Genomic DNA, 8,043 nt, shown 5'->3' with positions numbered 1-8,043 from the left:
CCCGTGACCTACGTGGGTTTTCTCTGAAATCTTCGCTTTTCCCTCCCACACTCCTAAGGCGTAAAGGGTTGTAGGCTAATTGACTTCAGCCTATTGGATGATCAAATTGAATGGTGGTGCAGGCTCGAAGGGCCGAATGGCCTACTCCTGCACCTATTTTCTATGTTTCTATTGAAGATTGTAAATTGTCCCTAGTGTAAAAGATAGTGCTAGTGTACGGGGTGTTTAAGATAGATATAATATATATTCAATGGTATATGGACACACTGATCTGTTCTGTATTCATGCCTGCAATATGCTGTTGTGCTGAAGCAAAGCAAGAATTTCATTGTGGGACACTTGACAATAAACTCTCTTGAATCTTGAATCTTAAGGGAATCGAAGGATATGGGGGGAAGGCAGGAACGGGGTACTGATTTTGGATGATCAGCCATGATCACATTGAATGGCGGTGCTGGCTCAAAAGGCTCCCGCACCTATTTTCTATGTTTCTTCAGACTGAGAGTCGGGGGAGAGGGAGTCTAGAGATATGGAAGGGTAAGGTGTGAAAAGGAAAGATCAAGTCAAGTTGTTTAAGAAAGAACTGCAGAGGCTGGAAAAATCGAAGGTAGACCGAAACGCTGGTGGTCGGTGCGGACTCGATGGGCCGAAGGGCCTGTTTCTGCGCAGGATCTCTCTAAAGTCTAAAGTAAAATTTAAAATATATTTTTTTAAAATGACGCATTTGCTCAGTGGCGAGTTTTTGTCCAAATACAAAGGATTTGTACGACCATATGAAAGACCAGACTGATTCCTGGGGTGTCAAGACTTTCAATATGAAGGAAGACTGGATAGACTCGGCTTGTACTCGCTAGAATTTAGAAGATTGAGGGGGGGGATCTTGTAGAAACGTACAAAATTCTTAAGGGATTGGACAGGCTAGATGCAGGAAGATTGTTCCCGATGTTGGGGAAGTCCAGGACAAGGGGTCACAGTTTAAGGATAAGGATAATTTTTTAGGACCGAGAAAATTGAATTTGCACAGAGAGTGGTGAATCTGTGGAACTCTCTGTCGCAGAAGGTAGTTGAGGCCACAGTTCATTGGCTATATTTAAGAGGGAGTTAGATGTGACCCTTGTGGCTAAAGGGGTCAGGGGGTATGGAGAGAAGGCAGGTACAGGATACTGAGTTGGATGATCAGACGTGATCATATTGAATGGCAGTGCAGGCTCGAAGGGCCGAATGGCCTACTCCTGCACCTATTGTCTATGTTACTTTGATTTTAGACACATAAAAGCTGGAGTAACTCAGCGGGTCAGGCAGCATCTCTGGAGAAAAGGAATTGGTGACATTTTGGCTTCAGACAGAGTCAGGGGAAAGGGAAATAAGAGATATAGACGGTGATATAGAGAGATATTGAACAAATGAATGAACGATTGGCAAAAAAGTAACAATGATACAGGAAACAGGCTATTGTTAGCTGTTAGGAGTTTAGTTGTTAATACATTGGAAGATAGTGTTGGCCTAGGAACAAAGTTGTTATGTCAGGAAGTAATACTATGTACGAGGAAGGTTTCGGAGGAAGATGGAAAGGGGGGGTTGGTTAAAGAACAGAAAGTTAAGTGAAAACTGCGTGCAAAGTAAAAATGCACTAATTACATTATGTATAATGTATTCCTTTTATCCTTCATAAACAAGTTAAAGCACAGCCACGTGTAGGAAGGAGTAGCAGATGCTGGTTTGCATGGAAGTTAGATGCAACATGTTGGAATATCACAACGGGTCAAGCAGCATCTCTGGAGAAAAGGAACAGGTGGTTTTTCAGGTCGAGTCTGAATAAGGCTCTCGACAAAACGTCACCTATTCCTTTTCTCCAAGTCAAGTCAAGTTTATTTGTCACATACACATGCGCGATGTGCAGTGAAATGAAAGTGGCAATGCTCGCGGACTTTTGTGCAAAAGACAAACAACAAAACAACCAAACAAATTGTAAACACAATCATAACACACAGAGATGCTGCCTGTCCCTCTGAGTTACTCCAGTTTGTTTTGTGTCCATCTCAAACTACAGCTGTCATGCATTGTAGTGCACCTCACGTTCAAATTGGAGAATCACAACTTTATACCAAAGATAGACACAAAGTGCTGGAGTCGTTCAGAGGGTCAGGCAGCACCTCCAGAGCAAAAAGGTAGAGTTGCTGCCTTACAGCGCCAGAGAGCCGGGTTAGTTCCGGAGTTTGTTCGTTCTCCCCGTCACCTGCGTGGGTTTTCTCCGGGTGCTCAGGTTTCCTCCCACACTCCAAAGACGTACAGGTTTGTAGGTCGATTGGCTCGGTGTAAATGTAAATTGTTAATGTGCAGGGATAGCCGGTCACGGTGGGCCTAAGGGCCTGTTTCTGCGCTGTATCTCGAAACTAAACTATGAGACGTGGCCTGTGGGATTCAAAGTGCTTGTGCGATTAGTGTCTTTGGAATGCTATGGTTGTTACGTGGCACTTGTTCATTCACTGCATTCAAGCTTGTGGTTATGGATCCATTGGAGTTGATTCCTAGCTTGAAGCCATCTGTAAACCGAGTGGCGGGGCAACTTTGTAACTACAGAGGGCATTGCTTGTAGGAAAGTACAATTTTATTGCCGTCAGTGAGATGTTGTTTTTCCGTGATGGAAAATACAGCAGGGAAACAGGCCCTTCGGCCCAATGGGTCCGTGCCGACCAGCGATCCCCATACACTAGCACTATCCCACTGGTCACAGTGAATGGCGGTGCTGGCTCAAAGGGCCGAATGGCCTACTCCTGCACCTATTGCCTATTGTCTATAATTAGGACTTTGATAATGGCTTGGCAGAGGAATCTTAAGTTTAATTTAGTTTAGTTTATTACTGTGACGTTTACAGAGGTGCAGCAAAATGCTTATTTGTGTCGCTTGATGTCCAGTTGGTGGAAAATCTATACATGATTACAATCGGGTTGTTCACAGAAACAGAATGAAGTATATAATGTTTACTGCAAGATAGAGTCTGATTAAAGATAGTCCGAGGGTCTCCAATGAGGTCAGGACTACTCTCCAGGTGATAGGATGGTTCAGTTGCTTAATAACAGCCGGGAAGAAACTGTCCCTGAATCTGGAGGTGTGTGCGTTCGTTTTCACACTTCTGTACCTCTTGCCCGAGGGGAGAAGAGGGAGTGACCGGGGGTGAGACTGGTCCTTGATGATGCTGCTGGCCTTGCCGAGGCAGCGTGAGGTGTAGATGGAGTCGATGAAACTGCAGAGGGTGGTGAAAATTGCCCAATGCATCAACGGTTCCTCTGTTTACCCTCCTACCATCCAGGAGGCGCTACAGGTCTCTCCGTTGCCGGACCAGCAGGTCCAGGAACAGCTTCGTCCCTGCAGCTGTTACACTGCTCAACACTGTACCTCGGTGACTGCCAATCACCCTCCTTCCACCAGGAAAACACTACAACTGTATGCATGTAAATAGATGTATTTATTGCTTATATTCTATGTCGCTCTTCCAGGGAGATGCTAACTGCATTTCGTTGTCTCTGTGCTGTACACTGCACAATGACAATTAAAGTTGAATCTGATCTGGAAGGGAGATTGGTTTGTAATGCTTAACCTAACTGTGGCTATCTCTCTGGTCCTTTGCGGAGTTCGCTGTACAGAGTTGAGGTCTCTGAGGTTTGAAATAGGGTGGGTAATACATCTGATAATTATTGTACCACATTTGAGGTCTTCATTCTTTTCCTGGTTATAATGTGCGTACAGCCACAACGACTTTCATTATCAATGTGAAGATGGGTACAGAATGCTGGTGTAACTCAGCTGGTCAATCAGCCTCTGGAGGAAAGGAATCGGTGATGTTTCTCTCGACTCTGGAGTGTGAAGAAGGGTCCCGACCCGATACTGTCACCTATACCTTCTCTCCAGAGATGCTGCCTGACCCGCTGAGTTACCCCAGCATTTTGCGTCTATCTTCAGTATATACCAGCATCTGCAGTTCCCTGCTACACTATATGTTCCCTTGTGGCCTCCGTGGTATGGAAGAGATCTATAACTTCCAGAGACATGACACAGGCCTTTATTGCTGGTGGTAGCCACAAAATGCTGGAGTGACTCAGCGGGTCAGGCAGCATCCCTGGAGAAAGGGGAAAGGTGACTTTTGGGCCGAGACCCTTCTTCAGACGGATAGTCAGGGGGGGGGGGGGGGGGGGGAAACTAGAGGTCTGAAAAGGTCCAGGACAAATCGGAGCCGGCCCCGCTGGCCAAGGAGCCCACAATGGTCCATTGTTGCCAGTGGAGGAGGCGGTGTTGAGGAAGGGACGCAAACAGTGACACTTGCAGAACGACTATGGTGGGGGGAGGGATGGGGAGAGAGGGGGAAAGTAAGGGTTACTTGAATTTAGTGAGGTCAATAGCCAATAGGTGCAGGAGTGGACCATTCAGCCCTTTGAGCCAGCACTGCCATTCAATGTGATCATGGCTGATCATCCCCAATCAGTACCCCGTTCCTGCCTTCTCCCCATATCCCCTGACACCACTATCTTTAAGAGCCCTATCCAGCTCTCTATTAAAAGCATCATGTCGATGTACATACCGCTGGGTTGTGAGCTGCCCAAGCGAAATACAAGGTGCTTAAGAAGGTCTGAAGAAGGGTTTTGGCCCGAAACGTTGCCTATTTCCTTCGCTCCATAGATGCTGCTGCACCCGCTGAGTTTCTCCAGCATTTTTGTCTAAATGCAGGGTGCTGCTCCTCCAACATGCGTGTGGCATTTAGCAGCAGATTTTCTTTCTCACTAATTCTTTCCCCCCTGCATTGTCAGCACTTTTCAAGCCAGTGGTTGGAATGAAGTCACCCTTGTGTGTTACCAATGAGCAATCCACTCCCCCTCCTCGTTTCCACTCCACTCCCCTAGGGAAAGTCCCTCTGGCTGAGCTGAGGCTTAGGGTTGTGACTGTGATCTACTAATAGTTGCTGACGGGTTAGTTTAACTCGGCGTCGTGCTTGGCATAGACATCGTGGGCTGAAGGGCCTGTCCCAGTGCTGCACTGGTCTATGTTCCATGTCAAGTAGAGGAGCAAAGAGGTCCTTCTGCAGTTGTACAGGGCCCTAGTGAGACCACACCTGGAGTATTGTGTGCAGTTTTGGTCTCCACATTTTTGGAAGGAAATTATTGCTATTGAGGGAGTGCAGCGTAGGTTCACCAGGTTAATTCCCGGGATGGCAGGACTGTCGTATGCTGAGAGAATGGAGCGGCTGGGTTAGTACCCTCTGGAGTTTAGAAGAATGAGAGGGTATCATATTGAATTATATTAGATTATTAAGGATTTTGACACTCTAGAGGCAAGAAACATGTTTCCGATGTTGGGGCCAGTCCAGAACCAGGGGCCACAGTTTAAGAATAAGGGGTAAACCATTTCGAACGGAGATGAGGAAACACTTTTCCACACAGAGAGTTGTGAGTCTGTGGAATTCTCTGCCTCAGAGGGCGGTGGAAGCCGGTTCTCTGGATACTTTCAAGAGAGAGCTGGATAGGGCTCTTAAAGATAGTGGAGTCGGGGGATATGGGGAGAAGACAGGAACGGGGTACTGATTGGGGATGATATTTAAGAAGGAGTTAGATGTGGCCCTTGTGGCTAAAGGGATCAGGGGGTATGGGGAGAAGGCAGGTACAGGATACTGATTGTGGATGATCAGCCATGATCATATTGAATGGCGGTGCTGGCTCGAAGGGCCGAATGGCCTACTCCTGCACCTGTTGTCTATTGTCTATTGTTCTAAGGCACATACCTGGAGCTACCGAGGGCCGTTTGAGCAAAGTACCAACAGCCAGAGTATATTTATATTAAAAAGGACATCGTTGGGCGTTAGGTGGCACAGTAGCACAGCGGTAGAGTTGCTGCCTTAGGGCGCCTGAGACCTGGGCGCTGCCGGCAAGGAGTTTGCACGTTTCCTCTGTGACCACTTGGGTTTTCTCCAGGTGCTCCCGTTTCCTCCCACTCTCCAAAGACGTGCAGGTTTGTAAATTGGACCTAGTGTGCGGGTGATTGCCGGCCAGCATGGAATAGTGGGCTGAAGGGCCTGTTTACACACTGTATCTTCTAACCTTAACGATAAACCAAACTTAAGTCCTGGAGTATCTCAGCGGGCCAGGCAGCATCTCTAGATCGATGTTATCCAGAGGTGCTTCCTAACCTGTTGAGTTAAACTCGCTGCCAAAGAAAACTAGTAAAGATAAACTTTATTGCTTGGATGCCTAAATTTTGGAGAATTTTAGGATTCAGGCCCCATTGATTATTCTGAAGGAGGGTCTGGTCCCGAAACGTCACCCATTCCTTCGTTCCATAGATGCTGCCTCACCCGCTGAGTTACTCCAGCATTTTTGTCTACCTTTGCTTATTCACTTAGTTTGTTAAAGAAAAATATCTCAAAGCAGAATGCTTTGAAGGCACGGCTATAAACATAACAGCTAGGCTGTTTTACTCATTTAACAGTCATTGACTGAGCAGTGTTTATACATCCATTCTGGATATAACGCTAAGGAGTTGCAGACATTGGCCTCGGGGTGTGAAATAGCAAAATAAAGTGCTCTATGATCTTGCCACAGTGTTGCAGGCTGCATTCACATCAGCACTTTAACCCTTTCATTAAGGTATCGACTTGTCTGTAGGGAGAGGTTGAGTAGGCTGTGGTTGGGTGTATGGAACAAGTCACTGGAGGAGATATTTGAGGCTGGTACGATTGCAACGTTTAAGAAACATTGGTGGATAAGACATGTTTAGCAGGGTATGGGCCAAATGCGGGCAGGTGGGACTAATGTCGATGGGACATGCTGGCCAGCATGGGCAAGTTGGGCAGATAGGTCTGTTTCCACGCTGTAAGAATCCATATTACTCTATGTCTCTGTGTATGTAATTCAGAGCTAGCAGTTTTGTTACTTTGAAATTCCGTTTCTGAGGATTTATCAAATAAAGCCCTTTTTAAAAACCACCTGCATTTTTAAGTTTTAGTTTTAGAGATACAGCGTGGAAACGCATGCTGGCCCGAGTCCGCATCGACCAGCGATCCCTGCCCATGAATACTATCCCATCTTTGGGACAATTTGGGACACTGAGATGGGTGATCAGCCATGATCATATTGAATGGCGGTGCAGGGTCGAAGGGCCGAATGGCCTACTACTGCACCTGTTTTCTATGTTTATATGTATTACATTTATACCAAGCCAATTAACCTACAAACTTGTACGTCTTTGGAGTGTGGGTGGGAACGGGAGCGCCCGGAGAAAACCCACGAGGTCACTGGGAGAATGTACAAACTCCACACACAGACAGCACCTGTAGCCAGGATCAAACCCGGGACTATTGGGCTGCAAGGTAGCGTCTGAAAGCTGTAAATCTGACCCAAGAGCAGAAAATGTAGAAGCATGGAACTGCAGGTGCTGGTTTACAGAAAAAGTAACTCAGCGGGTCAGGCAGCATCTCTGGAGAATATGGATAGGCGACGATTCGGGTTGGGACCTTCGTCAGACATTTGCCGTCTGTTGGGTGGTGGGTGAAGAAAGCTGGAAGAGAGTGACCACAAAATGTTGTAAACACTCAGCAGGTCAGGCAGCATCCTTTGGAGCCAACAGTGGTGCAGCTGCCTCACAGCGCCAGAGTCCCGGGTTCGATCCTGACCTCGGGGCCGTCTGTGTGTGGACTTTGCATGTTCTCCCCGTGACCACATGCGTTTTCTCCGGGTGCTCCGGTTTCCTCCCACATTCCAAAGACGTGCGGGTTTGTAGGTTGATCGGCCCCTCTGTAAATTGCCCCCTAGTGTGTAGGGAGTGGATGGGAAAGTGGGATAGCATAGAACTAGTGTGTGAACGGGTGATCGATGGTCGGCATGGATCGAAGAAGGGTCTCGATCCGAAACGTCACCCAGAGATGCTGCCTGGCCCGCTGAGTTACTCCAGAATTATATATTATGTCTACATGGTGGACCAAAGGGCCAGTTTGAGTTTAGTTTACTGTCCCGTGTACTGAGGTACAGTGAAAAGCTTTTGTTGCGTGTTATCCAGTCA

General features: G+C 47.1%; 1 protein-coding gene across 1 annotated transcript in view; it reads left to right on the top strand.

Annotated features, from left to right (window-relative positions):
• The window catches only part of gata3 (GATA binding protein 3), a 25,706-nt gene that overhangs the window by 13,200 nt on the left and 4,463 nt on the right, over window positions 1-8,043 (top strand). The window lies entirely within an intron of this gene.

Source organism: Leucoraja erinacea, chromosome 22 (genome assembly GCF_028641065.1).
Source record: "Leucoraja erinacea ecotype New England chromosome 22, Leri_hhj_1, whole genome shotgun sequence".
Classification (NCBI taxonomy): Eukaryota; Metazoa; Chordata; class Chondrichthyes; order Rajiformes; family Rajidae; genus Leucoraja; species Leucoraja erinaceus.
This window is presented reverse-complemented; position numbering and strand designations above follow the sequence as displayed.